The sequence below is a fragment of the Osmerus mordax genome, chromosome 3 (assembly GCF_038355195.1).
Source record: "Osmerus mordax isolate fOsmMor3 chromosome 3, fOsmMor3.pri, whole genome shotgun sequence".
NCBI lineage: Eukaryota > Metazoa > Chordata > Actinopteri > Osmeriformes > Osmeridae > Osmerus > Osmerus mordax.
In genome coordinates, this window is record NC_090052.1 from 15,461,678 (window position 1) to 15,485,832 (window position 24,155).

At 41.6% G+C, this 24,155-nt stretch overlaps 1 protein-coding gene across 1 annotated transcript in view; it reads left to right on the top strand.

Annotated features, from left to right (window-relative positions):
- Positions 1–24,155, top strand: part of ighd (immunoglobulin heavy constant delta) — a 63,883-nt gene that overhangs the window by 9,102 nt on the left and 30,626 nt on the right. The window lies entirely within an intron of this gene.

The window sequence follows — 24,155 nt, forward strand, 5'->3', positions numbered from 1 at the left end:
AACGTACTTAACTTCATTGATTTCTTCCACAGGTATTCAAGGTCAGACACTGACTGAGTCTGAACCAGTAGTTATGAAGCCTGGAGAATCCCACAAACTGACCTGTACTGCTGCTGGGTTCACATTCAGTAGCTACTGGATGGCTTGGATCAGACAGGCTCCTGGGAAGGGGCTGGAGTGGGTGGCAACCAAAGCTACTGATAGTAGGGCTTGGTACTCCCAGTCAGTCCAGGGTAGATTCACCACCTCCAGAGATGATTCCAGAAGTCATCTGTACCTACAGATGAACAGTTTGAAGACTGAGGACACAGCAGTGTATTACTGTGCAAGAGACACAGTGACAGAGAGTGGTGGGAGAGTCGCACAAAAACCACTTCCCCATTAAGCAAAAGCCTGATCCTGATTGGTCCTTTTCACCGATCTCCCCCAGTTCTCTGACAGTCTGCAGTGCACACACCAGAGAGGGTTATGAACGTCTATCCTTCTGGGGACAGACTACTGCTGTTCCCTGAAGTTTACCCTGACCAGTGACACATCAAGGGACACTGTCACTTTCAATGGCCTGAGTCTGCTGCATTAAGACTGAGCGTAGTGCTTGCTACCACAGTCGTACGCACCAGTATCAATACAAATATTAAAACGCATGTAAACAACAGATCAATGTCCTCAATTATAGTCCTGTGCTGAATTTCGGTCATCTCACATTATGCATGTAAGCCATGCATTTCTGTGCTTATGCTTATTTATGTATATCATAATTTTAACATTTACATTTTACCAAACATTGTGTCACGCACTGATTAATTAAATGTTTCCCATGATGACTTGGTAACTGGAACTGGTGGGTTGTATATACTGTAAGAAGGCTTCTATGGGGATTTCTGAGATTAGATTATTGATTTGATTTACATCACATTAAATGTTATCGCCATAAGAAGGTCCCCTTCTACCAGATTAACCCTGTGAGGAGGAGTCGACAGAACTACCGATAATTCATCATCATGACAGTTACAGTTCTGGTGCTGCTGATGACCGTATTCTGGACAGGTGGACATGCTGACCTTAACTGTGGAAGATACGGGAAGTTACGTTCAATGGTTTAATCTCAGAAACACACTTTAATGTTATTTTTCTCTACAGGTGTTCAGGGTCAGACACTGACTGAGTCTGAACCAGTAGTTATGAAGGCTGGAGAATCCCACAAACTGACCTGTACTGATGCTGGGTTCACATTCAGTAGCTCCTGGATGGCTTGGATCAGACAGGCTCCTGGGAAGGGGCTGGAGTTGGTGGCTCTTATACAACCAGGTGGTGGCAGAACCTACTACTCTCAGTCAGTTCAGGGTCGGTTCACCATGTCCAGGGACAACAACAAGGACCAGGTGTACCTCCAGATGAACAGCCTGAAGACTGAAGACTCTGCTGTTTATTACTGTGCTCGAGAGCCACAGTGACTGAAGGTGGTTGAGCAGCTGTACAGAAACATACTTCTCTAACTATGGCTGTCTAACCATGTTAAAAAAACATTATTCAAAGTGCTCTGACAAATACAACATAAAAACTCCTCACCACCATCCCAATGTCACAACGTTACGCTAACATGCTAGCTTACATCAAGTTTCACCCTTACATCAAAATGGCCCATTGTCTTAATCATTTTCAAATATAACGGTAATGAAAGACTTGTCATAAGTCTCATCATCAGTGTTTTATTATATTTGTAATAATATTACCCTGGTCATAAGGTCATTTCTAACATACAGTATTTTTTACTCTTCTTTTTTTTATTTCTAACATACAGTATTTTTTACTCTTCTTTTTTTAAATTTTTTATAAGTACTCATTGCTACTAATGCAAAGTAGTCAACACACCTCCTACCCTTCTCTGTTTATAAAGAGTCTCTCCGTCTCACAGTAGGAATAGAGAAGAGCAGCTCCCTCCAGTTCATCTTCACCATCCACCATGTTCTCTGTCTCTCTGCTGCTGCTGGCAGCTGCTTGCTGTGAGTCCCTCTGGATTCCTGCGTTCGAAAATGACGTGCTGTCTTATATTCAATGTATCATATGATTTGAAATGATGTACTCAGTCATTCTAACCAGTAAAGCTTTTAGATTTTTTGGATTCAATAATTGAGTTTATTTTTTTCTCCTTGCAGGCGTGCACTGTGGACTAGAGCTCTCCCAGCCAGGTTCAATGGTTGTCCAGTCAGGAGAGTCTTTGATCCTCACTTGTAAGGTTTCTGGGTATTCTCTAACTGATAGCAGCAGTGTTTATGGAATAAACAAAAGTGAAAATAAATCAATTTAATGTTTGTATGGATATTGACAGCAACAAATCGACATGTCTCTACAAGCACTGTGCAAGAAGTTAAGGTTAAGGAACAAATACAACACCAGCAGAACCTCTCAGCATGTTACCTCCTGGTGTGGTTAGATAGCTTTAGGCTTGATAGGTGAAATGCATTCAATTATATAATGTAGGGAGATGAGCAAGGTTTGGATCTTAAACTATTGTAAGATTTTAATCTGAGGTTTGATCTGAAACATTTCTTTGTGTCCACAGGTGTTAAAAGTCAGACACTGACAGAGTCTGAACCCGTGAGAGAGCAATGGTGTGTCTGTAAAATGTAAAAGCCACATTTACAGTTGAACATTTTTGAGGATATCTCCCCAACTGACCCCCATTTATTTGATGGCCTTTGTACAGATGGTCATTTGCTTTTACGGATGTAAAACCTACACACAGTACTTCAGTTTAGATATTGGTTACAGATGGCAAAAGAAAACTGACTGTTTTTAGAAAACTAAAAATGTATGGTTTTCCTAAATATCTATCCATCCAGTCATCCTTCCATCAACTCACCCACTCATGCCTTTTATATTACGTAAAAATATTTATATAATGAAATGTATACAGACCAAATGAACCTGTTTTACAATTCTTATCAACCTGAAGCGTATGCCTATATCTTTCCTCTGTGAGAAGGAGTCATTTAAAAACACCTATCGTAATATTACAATTATAAAAGGAGAAATATCCCATGTTTTACATTATTAGATGATAATATGCAATGTTTCATCAGTATATGTAATTACATTTCTGTACATGTTACATTGCTGTAATGGTCATTGGACAGCTGCTGACATAACTCTACAGCAGGGTTCTCCAATCCTGGTCCTCAAGGGCCGCTGTCCTGCATGTTTTATTGTTCCCTGCTCCAGCACACCTGTTTCAAATGAATGGGTTGTTATCAAGCTCTGTGGAAGCCGAGTAATGACCATTCATTTGAATCAGGTGTGCTGGAGCAGGGAAACATCAGCAAGGAAACTAAATGTATGTTGAAATAATCAGTTCATGCTTGTTATCTGTAAGATCATGGATCATGTGTTTCATTTCCACAGATGTGCATGGTCTTGAACTCAGCCAGCCAGGCTCAATGGTTGTGAAGCCAGGAGAGATTCTGACTCTCACCTGTAAGGTGTCTGGCTATTCTGTCAGTGACAATAGTGCCAGCTATGCAACTGGATGGATTCGACAACCTGCAGGGAAAGAACTGGAGTGGATTTTCCACATGTGGGATAACGGAGATACCTACAAAAAGAATGCACTAACAAACAAGTTCGATATCTCTAGAGACACCCTCAGCAACTCAATAACTCTAAAAGGACAGAATCTGCAGACTGAGGACACAGCAGTATATTACTGTGCTCGCCACCCTCCGCATGGATACAAACCTACAACAGACATGTACATAAACCCTCTCCTCACTAGATAGAGATTAATATGTCTCAACCTGGAGGGGGCAATATAAATCAAAGAAATCTTTAAATAAAATCTAGAGCTGTTGACTGTAGGAACATAGAGGACAACAGGAGTGACAACAGGGACTGTTATCAAATCAGTTATGCCGTCTGTGGAATGGGACATACCTGAAATAATTACCAAGTTTGCTGTTATTCTGTACATGAATGGATCATTTAGTTTAATTGTAAAGGAACACCAGTATTGTTGTCCAGCCATTGATAGAAATGTTGGAGAGCACTAAGGTGAGACTGTGATGAAAACATATCCACAAGAGATCTAAGTAAAAGGCCATTTAATAGTGAAGGCCAAAGTATACTTGAACTTGACAATGTCAGCCTGATCCCGCCCCATTCTATTTTCAAAAACAAATTGGGGGTGAAAGGTTGTGGGTAGTGGATTTTCTCATGAATATTAATTTAAGATGAAACGCACTGACATGTCCAATAATGCTAATTATACTAGCCAGCTAGAATCAGAATCAGAATCAGAAAGGGATTTATTCGCCATGAAAGTTTGCACAGACAAGGAATTTGCTTTGGCAGGAAGGTGCATACAATAAACATATACCTAAAATTTAAATATGTGGACTAACTATACTAAGGGTACATAAACTAGCAGTACTAAGTGGGATAAATATAAGTTGCCGTAAATTACAATATAAAAATACAAAAATACAAATATTACAAAAAATACAAATGTACAAGATACCATGTTGTGGTGCAGTGCAAAAGCAGTGTGTTTTAAGCAATAAGTCATTTGAGTCAGTGTGGTCCCTTGGCCTTGTTGAAGAGGCCAACAGCGGAAGGGAAGAAACTGTTTTTGTGGCGTGAGGTATTGGTCCTGATGGACCGCAGCCTTCTGCCGGAGGGGAGTGACTGAAACAGGGAGTGTCCAGGGTGGGAGGAGTCGGCCACAATCTTCCTCGCTCGCCTCAGGGTCCTCGAGGTGTGCAGGTCCTCGAGGGTAGGCAGATTGCAGCCAATCACCTTCTCAGCAGTACGGATGATACGCTGCAGTCTGCTCTTGTCCTTGGCAGTGGCAGCAGCGTACCAGACGGTGATGGAGGAGGTGAGGATGGACTCAATGATGGCTGAGTAGAAGTGCACCATCATTGTCTTTGGCAGGTTGAACTTCTTCAGCTGCCGAAGGAAGTACATCCTCTGTTGTGCTTTCTTGATGAGGGAGCTGATGTTCAGTTCCCACTTGAGGTCCTGGGAGAGGATAGTGCCCAGGAAGCGGAAGGACTCCACAGTGTTGACTGGGGAGTCACACAGGGTGATGGGGGTGAGTGGGGCTGTGTTCCTCCTGAAGTCCACAACCATCTCCACTGTCTTAAGAGCATTGAGCTCTAAGTTGTTCTGGCTGCACCAGGTCACCAGGTTGGCCGCTTCCCACCTATAATCAGACTCGTCTCCACCAGAGATGAGCCCAATAAGGGTGGTGTCGTCCGCAAACTTCAGGAGTTTGACGGACGGATGACTGGAGGTGCAACTGTTGGTGTACAGGGAGAAGAGCAGAGGAGAAAGGACGCAGCCCTGAGGTGATCCGGTGCTGATGGACCGGGAGTCAGAGACTTGTGTTCCCAGCTTAACGCACTGCTTCCTGTCAGACAGGAAGTCTGTGATCCACCTGCAGGTGGAATCAGGCACGTTCAGCTGGGAGAGCTTGTCCTGAAGCAGGGCGGGGATGATGGTGTTGAAGGCAGAGCTGAAGTCCACAAACAGGATCCTGGCATAGGATGCTGGGGAGTCCAGGTGCTGTAGGGTGAAGTGGAGGGCCATGTTAACTGCATCGTCCACAGACCTGTTGGCTCTGTAGGCAAACTGCAGGGGGTCCAGTAGAGGGTCAGTGATGGATTTAAGGTGTGCCAGCACCAGGCGCTCGAAAGACTTCATTACCACAGAGGTCAGGGCGACGGGTCTGTAGTCATTATGTCCTGTTGGCCTTGGCTTTTTGGGCACAGGGATGATGGTGGAGGACTTGAGACAGGCTGGCACATGGCATGTCTCAAGGGAGGTGTTAAAGATGTGGGTAAACACCGGAGACAGCTGGTCAGCGCAGTGCTTGAGGGTGGCTGGAGAGACAGAGTCCGGCCCAGCTGCTTTGCGGGGGTTCTGCCTCTTGAAAAGTCTGTTAACTTCACCCTCCTGAATGGAGAGAGTCGTCACTGTAGAGGGGGGGAGGTGGGAGGCCTCCTGGGTGGGAAGGGGTAGTTCAAGACTGTCCAATTGTCTTTCAAATCTGCAGTAGAACTCATTCAGGTCGTTGGCCAGGCGGGAGTCGTTAGTGGAGTGGGGGGCTCTGGGCTTGTAGTTGGTAATTTGCCTGAGCCCTCTCCAGACAGAAGCAGAGTCGTTTGCAGAGAATTGGTGTTTTAGCCTCTCTGAGTACAGTCGTTTAGCCTCCCTCACCGCCTTGCTAAACCTGTTCTTTGACTCCTTGAAACTGTCTTTGTCCCCACTCCTAAGCTAGTTCAAAATAGAAACAATGAACAGTGATACTGAGTCTGTAACTATTCAAAATCAATGTAATGTAATGCATTGTCAATGATTCAACAAAGACATGAAGAGGCAGGATAGTGAGAAGTCTAGGTGATCTCATCATCACAGTTCCTATTTGAACGTCTAGAGAGCGGTCTATGCAAAGCATCCCTCCCTTAAACTCCTTATAACCATACTCTCATCTCCACTCTTCTCATTCTACAAGGCTTGAACTGACATCACAGCTCTGCTCTACTCTTATCACTGAGCCGTGTGGAATTATCCCTGCTTACACATGGAGCTGAGGACTGTCTGGAGTTTAGCTCTTGTTGTGTTCACACAGAGTAAGTAAACATTGTGAGATTATGAATTGGACTGAAATGTCACTGTCTGTACAATATACAGAATTACAATGTTTTACACTTCTATTTGTGTTTAGGTGTCTGCTGTGAAGATGTCAGGCTTGATCAGTCTCAGTTAAAAGACCTGGAGACAGTGTTAAACTGGTCTGTCGAACCTCTGGGTTTAAAATGACAAGTTTCTTGATGCACTGGATAAGGCAGAAACCAGGGAAAGCCCTGGAGTGGATTGGGAGAGTAAGCTGTGGTAGTAGCTCTGATATAATATATGCAGACTCTTTTAAAGATCACTTCACCCTGACTGAGGATGTTTCCACCAGCACACAATACTTGGAGGCCAGGAGTCTGACAGTAGAGGACTCTGCTGTTTACTACTGTGCTCGAGAGACACAGTGACAGGAGATGGTGAAGCAGCTGTACAGAAACACAACACGGCCTCCTGGTGTAACACTCTATCTACATAAGAGTTGAGAGAAGTTATAGTGAACATGTTTTTTTAACAAATACTATAGCACTGAAATTGTAAAAGGATCTTAACATGAAATAAATATGGTGCATTTCGCTTGCTTTTATGGTTCTAAAAATGTAATAAACACTTCAGCCCAAGTGAAGTGTTTATAATGGTAACAGTTGTATTTCAATTCTATGTCTTTTTAAGTAGTTATTCATTCATCCATCCATGCATCCATGCATTCATTCATTCACTCATCCATCCATTCAACCTTTCCAGCCAGTCATCGTTCCATAAACCAACCCACTCAATTCTTTCATGATTCATAACAAATATGATATCATGAAATGAGTATACAGGACTAATTAACCCGTTTTTCCATTCTTATGAACCCTGCTCATATTTATGTATAATCTTTGCTGCCTGTGAGTGGGACAAAACACCTTCAATCCACAAACAAAAGCTTCGTAAGAATTTAGTAAGAATTACTAAATCAACTAGCTATGGCTGAATTATACAGTACATTCATTCTAACCAGAAGGTTATCAATGGTCTTATTTAAAAAAAGGTAAGCATTATTAAGAGATTCACCTGCAAGGGTCCTGGATATTCTGTCAGTTAATCTAGGTACATCTCATGATGCTATACTGTAGCTACTCCACAGTTGGACAACACTGGGGTGGATAATTCATACTTGAGGTGTGGAGGACCCTTTGATGAACAAGATCAGCATGAACAGAGTCCTATAGCAGCACCATGACTGTACAGGGACATAATAAGACTGAAGACAAAGCTGTATATGTAGACCTGTACATGAATCACAACATATGTGTCACTCCTGCATGAATGACGGCTAAACAATGAAGGATTTGTCAAAGAGTGATGGTGCACCAGTGCTGCTCCAATGTCCAATTTCTTATTTCTTCCCTCTGGTATTAATTATCACTTTATGTCTGTGAATATGCAAAACTTTTTCTAAGAAGATCCAGGTCTCCTCCCACTGCTTGCAGACTCTGATATAACCAGACTCCACAGACTCCACCCTCAGTCTCCACAGACACCACTCCCAGAATACATCTGCCTTTCTCCTCCGTGGACAGAACCCGAGAACGTCTCCATCATGAGAGTTCTAGAATATGTGTTTCTCCTGGTTCTAATTCCAGGTGAGTAAGAAACAGAGGTGTCTCTGTCCAGGGGAGGAAAGAGGAGAGGAGCTGTCCTTATCTGTTGGCTGAGCTCCTTCATCTCAACTCTTTTTCTGTTTTTCAGCTGTTCAGACCCAGTCTCTCACCTCCTCAGAACCAGTGGTGAAGAGACCAGGAGACCCAGTCACTCTGTCATGTATTGTGTCTGGATTCTCTATGAGTAACTATTATATGCACTGGATAAGGCAGAAACCAGGGAAAGGACTAGAGTGGATTGGATACATTGACGGTGGCACTAGTGCTTACTATGCACAGTCTCTCCAGGGTCAGTTCATCATTTCTAAAGACAGCTCTAAGAACCAGATGAAGTTGGAGGTGAAGAGCCTGAAGACTGAAGACTCTGCTGTCTATTACTGTGCTCGAAACCACAGTGACACAGGAGGCTGCAGAGCTGTACAAAAACTGATCAACACTGATCTCACATGAAAGACAATGAAGTGTGACTGTGCTAAAAACATCTCCACAAGAGAGTAATGAGAGGAGAAAGTCCCACTACATCATCGTCCCTCTACGTTTGAGCTTACCACAATAAAATAAAAATCATTTGTCCTGTCCCATTGCTCAAATTTTCTTTTTTTTTCATCAGAGATTTATTTGTAAGAGAGGGAGAGACAGAGAGCCACGGCTTTCTTCTGGAAAATGGAAAATATTAAAAAATGTTATGTAATAAATTTCTTCTGTAAAGTATTTTCAGTAAACATATTATTTTGCTGCTCTGATTCCAGTGCAATACTTCTGATGTTTGGAAAAGTTTGTTCATCAACTCTTGTTTTTTTATTTTGGGAGTTTTTATTCAGTTTTTAATAAGTCCAATGGATGCAAAGTAGCCAACACTCCTCCCCTTCTCTGTATACAGTATAAAGAGTGAATCTGTCTCTCCATCGCTCAGTAGGAGTAGAGAAGACCAGCTCTCCAGTTCATCTTCAACAGCATCAACCATGTTCTCTGTCTCTCTACTGCTGCTGCTTGCAGCTGCTTCCTGTGAGTTATAAGTTGACAAATAATAAACCAGGCTGCAAAATACATACAAAGTACAAATATTCCATTGTAATGTATCTTTGTGTAATTTTTTCATATGTGCCTTGCTTTGTGAAAGTATCTAACCATGTTACTTTGCAGGTGTCTTCTGTCAGATAGAACTGAGTCAGCCAGGCTCTCTGACTCTGCAGCCTGGACAACCTTTGACCCTCTCCTGTCAGGTCTCTGGGTATTCTCTAACCAGTACCTGCTGCTGTACAGCTTGGAACAGGCAGCTTGCAGCAAAAGAACCAGAGTGGATTGGATCTGTTTGTCATGATGGTAAAACATATTATGGCAGCAAATTCAGCAGCAAGTTCAGCATCACCAGAGACACCTCCAGCAGCACAGTGACTCTGAAAGGACAGAGTCTGCAAACTGACGACACAGCAGTTTATTACTGTGCTAGAGACTCACAATGATACACACCAACAGCAGACCTGTACATAAAACCTCTGCTCAAGTTAGACATGAATATGTACCAACCTAGAGGGGGCGATCTCAGTCTCCAAATAAAATGAATAGCAAGATCCATGAATATCTAAGACAATGGGAAGTGAATTAGTCAGCTGCTATGAAATCAGTCGGGCCAGACGCAATACGTAGAGAGTGACTCTATTCCAAACCTTTCAAAATGGTGATAGATTACATGATAAACTATCAATTACATTAACACCATACACTGTAAACCTAACAAAGTGAAATATATTGTCATACATGAATGATTCTTGTGTAAATTCAAGTTTTAATGTATCAGTGTACTGAAAGGAAGGTTTACAGACTCCTCCTAGAGAAAATGTTTCTACCTTTAGTTCTGACAGTATGAATCCGATGGTATATATTTGATAAATAGATGATGATAGAATCAACAGGTAGAGATGGAACACCGACTCAGATCACTGGAGGTTAGACGCATGCATGCATGTATGTTGTCATGGTTACGGAAACCTGCTCAGATAGACAATCCATCAGAGAAAGATTATTTAACCCTACATGACATGCTCAAGAGGTGGAGCTTATGCAAACTCTCTCTCTCTCTCTCTCTCTCTCTCTCTCTCTCTCTCTCTCTCTCTCTCTCTCTCTCTCTCTCTCTCTCTCTCTCTCTCTCTCTCTCTCTCTCTCTCTCTCTCACTCTCTCTCTCAAAGCAAAGCAGCTGGGCCGGACTCTGTCTCTCCAGCCACCCTCAAGCACTGCGCTGACCAGCTGTCTCCGGTGTTTACCCACATCTTTAACACCTCCCTTGAGACATGCCATGTGCCAGCCTGTCTCAAGTCCTCCACCATCATCCCTGTGCCCAAAAAGCCAAGGCCAACAGGACATAATGACTACAGACCCGTCGCCCTGACCTCTGTGGTAATGAAGTCTTTCGAGCGCCTGGTGCTGGCACACCTTAAATCCATCACTGACCCTCTACTGGACCCCCTGCAGTTTGCCTACAGAGCCAACAGGTCTGTGGACGATGCAGTTAACATGGCCCTCCACTTCACCCTACAGCACCTGGACTCCCCAGCATCCTATGCCAGGATCCTGTTTGTGGACTTCAGCTCTGCCTTCAACACCATCATCCCCGCCCTGCTTCAGGACAAGCTCTCCCAGCTGAACGTGCCTGATTCCACCTGCAGGTGGATCACAGACTTCCTGTCTGACAGGAAGCAGTGCGTTAAGCTGGGAACACAAGTCTCTGACTCCCGGTCCATCAGCACCGGATCACCTCAGGGCTGCGTCCTTTCTCCTCTGCTCTTCTCCCTGTACACCAACAGTTGCACCTCCAGTCATCCGTCCGTCAAACTCCTGAAGTTTGCGGACGACACCACCCTTATTGGGCTCATCTCTGGTAGAGACGAGTCTGATTATAGGTGGGAAGCGGCCAACCTGGTGACCTGGTGCAGCCAGAACAACTTAGAGCTCAATGCTCTTAAGACAGTGGAAATGGTTGTGGACTTCAGGAGGAACACAGCCCCACTCACCCCCATCACCCTGTGTGACTCCCCAGTCAACACTGTGGAGTCCTTCCGCTTCCTGGGCACTATCCTCTCCCAGGACCTCAAGTGGGAACTGAACATCAGCTCCCTCATCAAGAAAGCACAACAGAGGATGTACTTCCTTCGGCAGCTGAAAAAGTTCAACCTGCCAAAGACAATGATGGTGCACTTCTACTCAGCCATCATTGAGTCCATCCTCACCTCCTCCATCACCGTCTGGTACGCTGCTGCCACTGCCAAGGACAAGAGCAGACTGCAGCGTATCATCCGTACTGCTGAGAAGGTGATTGGCTGCAATCTGCCTACCCTCGAGGACCTGCACACCTCGAGGACCCTGAGGCGAGCGAGGAAGATTGTGGCCGACTCCTCCCACCCTGGACACTCCCTGTTTCAGTCACTCCCCTCCGGCAGAAGGCTGCGGTCTATCAGGACCAATACCTCACGCCACAAAAACAGTTTCTTCCCTTCCGCTGTTGGCCTCTTCAACAAGGCCAAGGGACCACACTGACTCAAATGACTTATTGCTTAAAACACACTGCTTTTGCACTGCACCACAACATGGTATCTTGTACATTTGTATTTTTTGTAATATTTGTATTTTTGTATTTTTATATTGTAATTTACGGCAACTTATATTTATCCCACTTAGTACTGCTAGTTTATGTACCCTTAGTATAGTTAGTCCACATATTTAAATTTTAGGTATATGTTTATTGTATGCACCTTCCAGCAAATTCCTTGTCTGTGCAAACTTTCATGGCGAATAAATCCCTTTCTGATTCTGATTTCTCTCTCTCTCTCTCTCTCTCTCTCTCTCTCTCTCTCTCTCTCTCTCTCTCTCTCTCTCTCTCTCTCTCACTCTCTCTCCCTCTCTCTTATAAATCTGTCATTGATCACGTAGGAGCAGTGTTGACACCATACAGAGCAGCCTGTAAACATGACTCTGACCAAACTACTTCTGTTGTCTGTCTATCTACTAGGTAAGTAGATGCACTCTTATTGGGGAATTCTCTCCTTTACAAGCCAAAGAATCGATGTGAGACTTCATGACTTTGTCTCTACAGGTGTTCAGGGTCAGACACTGATTCAGTCTGAACCAGTGGTTAAGAAGCTTGGAGAATCCCACAAACTGACCTGCACGGCTTCAAATCTTGACATGAGTAACTACCATATGGCTTGGATCAGACAGGCTCCTGGGAAGGGGCTGGAGTGGATGGCTGTTGTACACCGAGATGTCAGCACCTACTACTCTCAGTCAGTCCAGGGTCGGTTCACCATGTCCAGGGACAACAACAAGAAACAGGTGTATCTCCAGATGAACAGCCTGAAGACTCTGCTGTTTATTATTGTGCTCGAGAGCCACAGTGACACAGGAAGCTGCAGAGCTATACAAAAACTGATCAACACTGATCTCACATGAGAGACTATGAGGTGTGACTGAGCAAAGAATATCTCCCACAAGAGAGCTATGAGAGGAGAAAGACCCTCCACATTATCATCCCTCTATGTTTGAGCATACTGCTGATATAACAGCAGAATTCCTTGTGTCCTATTTAACTAAACTTGTCAAATTCCGCCATGTCCTGCCCCTCCATATACATTTATAGATGATATATCCAATGTCCAATTATGCTAAGAAATGCTACAGTACATACATAGCTGTTTCAAAATAGAGAGCTGTGTCTGTAAAATGTAAAAGCCACGTTTGGTGTTGAAAATTGTTGAGGATTTTCTCCCCAACTGACGCCCCTTTATTTGATGGCCTTTACACAGATGGTCATTTGCTTTTATGGATGTAAAACCTATATACGTCAGCTCAAATGAAGTCTAGATATTGGTTACAGATGGCAAAAGACAACATATCAAAATGTATGGTTTTCCTAAATATCGATCCAGCCAGTCATCCTTCCATCAACTCACTCATTCATGCCTTTCATGTTATGTTACAATATGTATATACTGAAATGTATACAGAATAAATACATCTGTTTTCCAATTCTTATCAACCTGAATCATATGATGAGGAGTCATTTAAAAAACACCTATCTTCATATTACATTTATAAAGTAGAAAAATATCCCATGTTTTACATTATTAGATAATAAAATACAGTGTTTCATCAGTACATGTAATTACTTTTCTGTACATGTTACATTGCTGTACTGGTCATAGTGCACCTGCTTACGTACTGTACAATGTATCTACTCTTGTTTTGTAATCAGTTTTTAATGAGTTCTATGGATGCAAAGTAGTCAACACTCCTCCCCTTCTCTATTTATAAAGAGTCTGTCTCTGTAGGAGTAGGTGAAGAGCAGCTCTTTCCAGTTCATCTTCAACACCATCAACCATGTTCTCTGTGTCTCTGCTGCTGCTGGCAGATGCATCTTGTGAGTTTCGGGTACTTTTGATACAGCTAACATATAAGTACTGCTAGAGTGTCTAGTATAGTATTTATTCATATAATTTGTGGTCTGAATTAGTTTCCTTATTATTTGACACATACAGGTCTTTACAGTGCGCTTGAGGTTGTCCAGTCTGGTCCTGTGGTTGTGAAGCCAGGAGAGTCTTTCACCATCTCTTGTAAACATTCTCAGGCAACTTGTCCACGTTGGGTCAGACAAACTGAGGGTTAGGGAGGACCCAGCAGACTGAGGACACAGCTGTGTATTACTGTGCTAGACAGTCACACTGATACACACCAACAGCAGACATGTGTACATGAACCCCCCCTTCTCTAAAATAGATTGACCTCTATCAACTTGTAGGGGGCAATCTTAGTTAAATAAAAATCCAATACAAATTTAAATCATAAGCATATGAATAATGAGCAACTGGGAGTGAACATTTTGCTTGTTTTATCAGACACTGTCTGTGGAGAATAACTGTCCTGTAACAACACATAAGGAAATACAGTGAAACATGCTGAAATAAAAACATATATAATTTATAACTGTAAAAATATATACCAGGATGGTGTTCTAGACAATGATGACGACCCACAGAAAATATTCTAAATATACCATAAAACTGGTCAAAATGATTTCTCATTCTAAAAAGTACTTGATTTGTCCAGATTATCCGATGTTCTCTCATACACTGTAGTTATGTCCCACACATTCATCTTTTCTGTATGCAAATTTAATCTTCCCCCTTCTCTACTTTCTCCCCCTCCGCCTCCCCATATAAACAGTCTCTATGTGAGAGTCCTAGTTAGTCTCTGAGTCCAGGAGAGTAGACAAGAGCAGCTTCCTCGTTCATCTTCACCATCAACCATGTTCCCTGTCTCTCTGCTGCTGCTGCTGCTGCTGCTGGCAGCTGCTTCCTGTGAGTCTCTGGGTAGAAGGGCATGGAAAATACATTGGGAATGAAGAAAACTGTCTATATTAATGACCTAGAGGAAACTAAATGTATGTTGTAATAATCAGTTCATGCTTGTTATCTGTACGATCATGGATCATGTGTTTCATTTCCACAGATGTGCATGGTCTTGAACTCAGCCAGCCAGGCTCAATGGTTGTGAAGCCAGGAGAGATTCTGACTCTCACCTGTAAGGTGTCTGGCTATTCTGTCAGTGACAGTAGTATCAGCTATGCAACTGGATGGATTCGACAACCTGCAGGGAAAGCACTGGAGTGGATTTTCCACATATGGGATAACGGAGATACCTACAAAAATAATGCACTAACAAACAAATTCAGTATCTCTAGAGACACCCTCAGCAACTCAGTAACTCTAAAAGGACAGAATCTGCAGACTGAGGACACAGCAGTATATTACTGTGCTCGCTACCCTCCACATGGATACAAACCTACAGCAGACATGTACATAAACCCTCTCCTCACTAGAGATGAATATGTCTCAACCTATAGGGGGCGATCTTAATCAAAGAAAACTTTAAATAAAATGCCATGGACTGTAGAAACGTAGAGAACACTGGGGAGTGACAACAGGGAATGTTATGAAGTGAGTTATGCCGTCTGTGGAATGGGACGTACCTGAAATTTCTATAAATAATTACATAGTTTGCTGTTATACTGTAAATGAATGGATCATTTAGTTTACTTGTAAAGTAACACCAGTATTGTTGTCCAGCCATTGATAGAAAAGTAGGAGAGTGAAATCATACATTTTTTATCATTACATTTGATGGTGGGAATCAGAGAGGAGGATAAATGAAGGTGAAGAATTAATATGAATGTTGTTGTGGCTATGGCAACCTGCTCAGCTACACACAGACACACTTTGAAGTACATCATATGTGAAGGACATGACTACATGAATATGAATGAATATCTATAGAGTATGGATGACTTTATGACTTTGCTTCTGCAAGTGCATTGTCAGAATAGAGTCTGAACAAGTCCAGTGGTCATAAAACCTGGAAAATCACACACACTAACCTGTACTATTGTAACCCTATCTTTCTGAAGCCATCACATCAAATTCTCCAATCTTTTCGGCGGGGGCAACATGACAGATACGACACGGGTTACAACAGTGAAAAATAACTTTTATTTCTTTAATACGAAGCATCGACATTACAGCACAAAACAGAACCTATTATCTGTGTATCCAGAATAGCCCCAACATCCGGGTTAATCCCCCCCCCCCCAAAGCTGTGTAACCCACGATAAAGGGGCAGAAGAGCCAATAACCGTTTAATTAATCTACAGACATATTTTCCTAAAACTAATGAAAATACACAATAAAATAAAATAATGATAATGAATTAACAATTTGATGTTACACTATCTCTGGATTTGACATGAGTAGCTTCTACACAGATGGCTTCACAACTGTACAAAAACGGATCAACACGGATCTCACTGTTAGAGGCACTAAAGTGAGACTGTGATGAAAACATATCCACAAGAGATCGAAGTAAAAGGCCATTTAATAATGAAGGCCAACGTATAACTGAACTTGACAATGTCAGCCTGATCCTGCCCCATTTTATTTTCAAAAACATATTGGGGGTGAAAAGTTGTGGGTAGGGGATTTTCTCATGAATATTAATTTATAGGGTGGATGAAATGCACTGTCCAATTATGCTAATAATACTAGCTAGCTAGTTCAAAATAGAAACAATGCACAGTGATACTGAGTCCATAACTATTCGAAATCAATGTAATGTAATGCGTTGTCAAGGATTCAACAAATTTAAAATAACATGTAATTTCTTTAAAGAGAGAGAGGGGAGGGAGAGCGAGAGACTAGGAGAGACAAAGACATGAAGAGGCAGGATACAGTGAGAAGTCTAGGTGATCTCATCATCACAGTTCCTATTTGAACGTCTAGAGAGTGGTCTATGCAAAGCATCCCTTCCTTAAACTCCTTATAACCATACTCTCATCTCCATTCCTCTCATTCTACAAGGCTTGAACTGACATCACAGCTCTGATCTACTCTTATCTCTGAGCCTTGTGGAGTTATCCCTGCTTACACATGGATCTGAGAACTGTCTGGAGTTTAGCTCTTGTTGTGTTCACACAGAGTAAGTAAACATTGTGAGATTATGAATTGGACTGAAATGTTACCGTCTGTACAATATACAGATTTAAAATGTTTTACACTTCTATTTGTGTTTAGGTGTCTGCTGTGAAGATGTCAGGCTTGATCAGTCTCCCTCTCAAGTTAAAAGACCTGGAGACACTGTTAAACTGGTCTGTGAAACTTCTGGGTTTAAAATGACAAGTTTCTTGATGCACTGGATAAGGCAGAAACAAGGGAAAGCTCTGGAGTGGATTGGGAGAGTAAACTGTGGTAGTAGCTCTGATATAATATATGCAGACTCTTTTAAAGATCACTTCACCCTGACTGAGGATGTCTCCACCAGCACACAGTACTTGGAGGCCAGGAGTCTGACAGTAGAGGACTCTGCTGTTTACTACTGTGCTCGAGAGACACAGTGACAGGAGATGGTGAAGCAGCTGTACAGAAACACAACATGGCCTCCTGGTGTATCACTCTATCTAAATACAAGTTGAGAGAAGTTATAGTGAACATGTTTTTTTAACAAATACTATAGCACTGAAATTGTAAAATGATCTTAAGATGAAATAAATATGGTGCATTTCGCTTGCTTTTATGGTTCTAAAAATGTAATCAATACTTCAGCCCAAGTGAAGTGTTTATAATGGTAACACTTGTATTTAGATTTTATGTCTTTTTAAGTAGTTATTTATTCATCCATCCATCCGTGCATTCATTCATCCATCCATCCATTCAACCTTTCCAGCCAGTCATCCTTCCATCAACCAACCCACTCAATTCTTTCATGATTCATAACAAATATGATATCATGAAATGAGTATACAGGACTTATTAACCAGTTTTTCCATTCTCATGAACCCTGCTCATATTTCTGAATAATCTTTGCTGCCTGTGAAAAGGACAAAATACCATCAATCCACAAACAAAACTAAACTATACTAAATCAACTAGCTATTGCTGAATTATACAGTACATTCATTCTAACCAGAAGGTTATCAATGGTCTTATTTTAAAAAGGTAAGCATTATTCAGAGATTCACCTGTAAGGGTCCTGGATATTCTGTCAGTTAATCTAGGTACATCTCATGATGCTATACTGTAGCTACTCCACAGTTGGACAACACTGGGGTGGATAACTCTTATTTGAGTGGGTGGAGGACCCTGTGGTGGAAATGTACAATACAGTGTTTTAAGAGAAGTTTAAAGTTGGTTAAGAAGCTTGATACAATGAATGTTGAATCAACTCCATTTGGTAGAGATGCCATTTGCAGTTTATGACACCTGGGGAGGATGAGACAGCTGATGTGGATTCAATTGTATTGTTATTGTGATCTGAGGGAGCAGTTTAAGATAGATGAACTGATCAAGCTGCTCTGACCCTTTCTGTTGCATGGGTGGGGTTAATTAAATACTTGTTTGATGATGTCCACACATAGGACAGTTGACCATTTGACTGGTGAACTCCTGTGGCTTTACTATCTACTGGTTTGGGGAGAGATGCCACATCAAAGAACTGTGGGACACTTGGTATGGAGTCAAACTGTCACTGAGCAGTGCTGACCAATCACAGAGTTTGCTACATTGATGGATTGACCATCAGAAGAACCATTTGATCTAAAGTTTATATAAGGCAAGGTTTTAGGGTTGTTCTTCATCACTCTTGCGAACGACCTGTGGCTAACACCTCCTTCGTTATGACTGATCACAAAGTACTTTGTTAATTCTTAATTTGTACAACCAAATTTTTTTTATTGAAACCGCCATCTCTTGACTATTCAAATCTACACAGTGCCACTAGAATTTTTCCATAACAACCCTTTGATGAATAAGTTCAGCATGGACAGAGTCCTATAGCAGCACCATGACTGTACAGGGACATAATAAGACTGAAGACAAAGCTGTGTATGTAAACCTGTACACTAATCACAACATACGTTTCACTCCTGCATGAATGAAGGATAAACAATGAAGGATTTGTCAAAGAGTGATAGGGCACCAGTGCTGCTCCAATGTCCAATGACTTATTTCTTCCCTCTGGTATTAATGATCACTTTATGTCTGTGAATATGCAAATCCTTTTCTAAGAAGATCCAGGTCTCCTCCCACTGCTGTTTGACTCTGATATAACCAGACTCCACCCTCAGTCTCCACAGACACCACTCCCAGAACACACCTGCCTTCCTCCTCCGTGGACAGAACCCGAGAACGTCTCCATCATGAGAGTTCTAGAATATGTGTTTCTCCTGGTTCTAATTCCAGGTGAGTAAGAAACAGAGGTGTCTCTGTCCAGGGGAGGAAAGAGGAGAGGAGCTGTCCTCATCTGTTGGCTGAGCTCCTTCATCTCAACTCTTTTTCTGTTTTTCAGCTGTTCAGACCCAGTCTCTCACCTCCTCAGAACCAGTGGTGAAGAAACCAGGAGACCCAGTCACTCTGTCATGTATTGTGTCTGGATTCTCTATGAGTAGCTATTATATGCACTGGATAAGGCAGAAACCAGGGAAAGGACTAGAGTGGATTGGATACATTGACACTGGCACTAGTGCTTCCTATGCACAGTCTCTCCAGGGTCAGTTCATCATTACTAAATTCAGCTCTAAGAACCAGATGAACTTGGAGGTGAAGAGCCTGAAGACTGAAGACTCTGCTGTCTATTACTGTGCTCGAGACCACAGTGACACAGGAGGCTGCAGAGCTGTACAAAAACTGATCAACACTGATCTCACATGAAAGACAATGAAGTGTGACTGTGCTAAAAACATCTCCACAAGAGAGTAATGAGAGGAGAAAGTCCCACTACATCATCGTCCCTCTACGTTTGAGCTTACCACAATACAATCAACATAGTTTGTCCTGTCCCATTGCTCAAATGTATAAAACAGTTTTGAGTGCTGTACTTCTTATTTTGGGAGTTTTTATTCAGTTTTTAGGAAGTGCTATGGATGCAAAGTAGGCAACACTCCTCCCCTTCTCTGTATACAGTATAAAGAGAGTATGACCACTGTTTCTCCATCAGTAGAGAAGACCAGCTCCCTCCAGTTCATCTTCAACACCATCAACCATGTTCTCTGTTTCTCTGCTGCTGCTGCTGCTGCTACTGGCAGGTGCATCCTGTGAGTCTCTCAGAATGTAGGGGGCATAAACAGCTCTTAAAAGTGACTGATGTAAACAAAACGTGTTACTTTTACCTACTTTTATATTGTTTTATTATCACTTCTTTTTGTCAGGTGTGAACAGTCAACAACTCACCCAGCCAGCCTCTATGACTGTCCAGACAGGTCAAGCACTGACCATCACCTGTCAGGTCTCCTACTCTGTCAGTCCTGGTGGCTACTGGACTGCATGGATTCGACAGCCTGCAGGGAAAGGACTGGAGTGGATTGGGAGCATTTATACAGGAGGCTTATTCAACAAAGACTCCCTAAAGAATACGTTTAGTTTAACAGCAGACGGTTCCAGTCGCACTCTGACTTTAACAGGACAGAGTCTACAGACTGAAGACACAGCTGTGTATTACTGTGCCCGACATACACTGTAATTGAAAACAACAGTAGATCTGTACGAAAACTCTTCCCACATGAGTTGGGAAGGAAAATGTCTGATCCTGAAGCAAACTTGTTTGAATGTGCTTCCTCTATGCATAAATACTAATTACACATTCACCACCTCTTCACAGACCTGCTACTACTCCCTATGAACAGTGTCTGTGTGAGAGTCCAAGTGAGTCTCTCCGAGTCATGGAGAATAAAGCAGTCACAAATAAGAGTCTTAATAAAAAAACTAAAGAATTGCCTTCTATCTCAGTCTGTATGACTGAGCTGGCTACTATTGAACAGCAAGCCACTCACCATTAACCTCATATTTTTTAAACAATAAAATTTGATACACCATCATTCAAAGGTACAAACGATCATGCTTAAGAACAATTTGTACAATCAATACATGCCACCAATCCTTTTATAATAATAAACAAATGATTTATACATGCATAGAAAGCTGAACTTTTCCAGGGACTTTTCCTTGTTTTCCTTGAGGTTTTAGGTTTGCTAAGGGGCAGTTCTATGGAAGTATGTGAAGCACTGACATTGCTTGTAAAAAGGGCTATAAAAATAATATTGAATTTTATTTGGATATGAGGTCCACTAAGAAGCAAAAATTATTCAATAAGGACATTCCCTCTTTCAATGCATTCCTACAGTTATGAAATTTACAGTTTGACAGGTTTTGCTTCCAATATTATACAGAGTGGTTTGTTGTCAATTTTTTTGTAGCAGTTATACAATTACAAATCACTTCTACATTGCACGGCTGGTATTGGATAGCAATCACATATACTTACAAACGACTGTATGTTATGTTTCTGTCCTGATTTTGTTACACTTTTTATGAAGAAAAAATATATGAAAGATAGATCGATAGATCGATCGATGTATGACTTACTGGATTTTTGTTCTCAAACTGGTCTCTACATAGAGTATTTTATGGATTCATGAAGATTCATGTTGGAGAGCTTTCAGTTTCACTGGCTTTGCTTTTTCCCCATGACAAAAGATACATGCACACAATACACTGTAATTTGTAAATGAGATGTTTTACTCCCTGTGGAATCACCATAGGAAACTGCTTTATCTCACTTTGACACAATAATACATTTGCAAATTGTGTATATATAATAATATTTTTTATTGTGTGCAATATGTTGAATGCTTAGTATGCTTAGTATTATTAATGAATCTATTGTAATTGGCCAAGTCCCCAACGATTTCAAACAAGCTATTATTAAGCCCCTTCTTAAAAAAACAAACCTGGATCCAGGTTGTCTTAGCAACTACAGGACAATTTCAAATTTGCCATTTCTCTCCAAAATTTTTGAAAAGGCTGTGGCACAACAGCTCACTGAGCACCTCTCCTTAAATCAGCTTTATGAACCTCTCCAGTCTGGATTTCGTCTCCACCACAGCACTGAAACTGCATTAGCCAAGGTAGTCAATGATCTACTGTTAGCCTCTGACGCGGGTTCTATCTCTGTCCTGGTTCTTCTAGACCTAAGTGTAGCTTTTGACACGGTGGATCATGAGATTCTCTTGGAACGTACGGAGAACCATGTTGGGATTTCTGGTACGTCACTTCAGTGGTTTAGATCGTATCTATCTGATAGATCACAATATGTCCACTATGATGGCTGCTCATCCAGGAGCTCCACTGTAAAATACGGAGTACCACAGGGTTCAGTTCTAGGCCCTCTGTTATTTTCACTCTATATGCTGCCTTTAGGAAACATAATTAGAAGCTCTGGGGTAAATTTTCACTGTTATGCAGATGATACTCAGCTATATATGTCTATAAAGTCTGTGGAATTTCCACATGCTATGGAAAAATGTGTTTCTAGGTTGAGAGCTTGGATGACTGCAAATTTCCTTCTTCTAAATTCTGATAAAACCGAGGTTCAAATTTTCGGTCCTAAAATATATATAAATAATTCTTCCAATCTGACCTTAGACCTAGACGGCGTCAAAGTCTCTCAAAGCCAGCTGGTAAAAAATTTAGGAGTCACAATGGACCCAGACCTTTCGTTTGAGTACCATATTAAGCAAATTACCAGAACTGCATTTTTCCATCTACGTAATATTGCCAAAATACGAAAATTTCTCTCAAAGGATGATGCTGGAAAACTAATTCATGCATTTGTTACGTCCCGATTGGACTATTGCAATGTGTTGTTCTCTGGCCTCCCAATTACCCACCTAAAAAATTTACAGTGGGTGCAAAATGCTGCTGCTAGACTATTGACCAGAACAAGAAAGTTTGATCACATAACATCTACTCTTGTCTCTCTACACTGGCTCCCTATCCAAGCCAGAGCTGACTTCAAAGTTCTACTACTAACCTACAAATCTCTGCATGGATTGGCACCACTGTACCGCTCCGGTCTCCTTGCACCCTATTGCCCCGCAAGGACACTTAGATATCAAGATGCCGGCTATCTGGTGGTTCCCAAAATTAAGAAAAAAACTGCTGGAGGTAGGGCGTTCTCATATAGAGCACCTCTTCTCTGGAACAAATTACCTGTCTCAATTAAGGAGTCTGATACTGTTTCAATTTAAAATTAGGTTAAAAACGTTATTGTTTAGTCAATTCTATGACAGTTAAAGGTAAGTATGTTACTAGTTGGAGGCAACGGGGGACGGGTTGTTTCCACCCTTATTCTATAAGTATAACTTATTTTAGAGTTCTCTTCCCCTGGAACAGATTTCATGTTCCAACCGAGGGGGGCTGTCGCTGTCTTGGTGTGTGGGGCTGCATCAAATACCCCTTTTTTGCTCTGTTAAATTGCTGCACCAGTCCACACTTGACCGGTGGGGATCTCATTCTATTATGACTGTAACTGTTAGCTGCTCCTGGCATTCTCTAATTCCTGCTCTCCTCTCTCTGTCCCCCCCTCACACACACATCCCTTGTGGTGTGGGGGGTTTGAGTTGTCAGCACCTGCCTGGTCGTCGGTCGGCCAATGCTGGACCTGGTCGCGAGTCTCCCGGTCCTGTCCTACATCTATAAAGTAGAACAATGGATTTTGGTGTTTAAAAACCCATCGACGCTGTATGACTATGTTTAGCCTGTGTTCTGCTCCTCTCTCTCACCAACTGTCTCTGGAAGAGGGGATCCCTCTCTGAATTGCTCCTCCCGAGGTTTCTTCAATTTTTTCTCCTGTTGAGTTTTTCTGGGAGTTTTTCCTTGTCTTCCTTGAGGGTTTAGGTTGGTTGAGGGGCAGTTCTATGGGCGTATGTGAAGCCCTCTGTGACATGCTTGCGTGTAAAAAGGGCTATACAAATACATTTGATTTTATTTAATATATATATATATATATATATATATATATATATATATATATATATATATATATTGATATTGATATCGTTGAATATGTTATAATAAAATATTTAGTTTTTAGAAACAGTTGTTACTTTGCTAGAATATAGGACATAATTTTTTTCTACATTTGTTTTGAATCTTATCTATCTATTTGTTTTGAAAATAATAGTAATTCCTGTTGTACTACAGAATTATGAATTAGTATTGACCTGGTACCAACTTGTTACAAGGTGACTTAATAGATAAATCATTCAAACCCAGTTAAATTTCTTATCTCTTGGAATCCAGATCACACATGCCCCTGTAGATTTATTTACGTATATAGTGCAGTATACCATAAGTAAGATACTGCACATAGGGAATTACAATGATTCTGTATTGTACATTAATTAATCTCACAAAATTCTCTATATCTATCCTGTTTGTGCCTGCTCCCACACACAGATACAAACAAAACAAAAAACGTAAATGTTGTAATGACATTTTTATTCTACT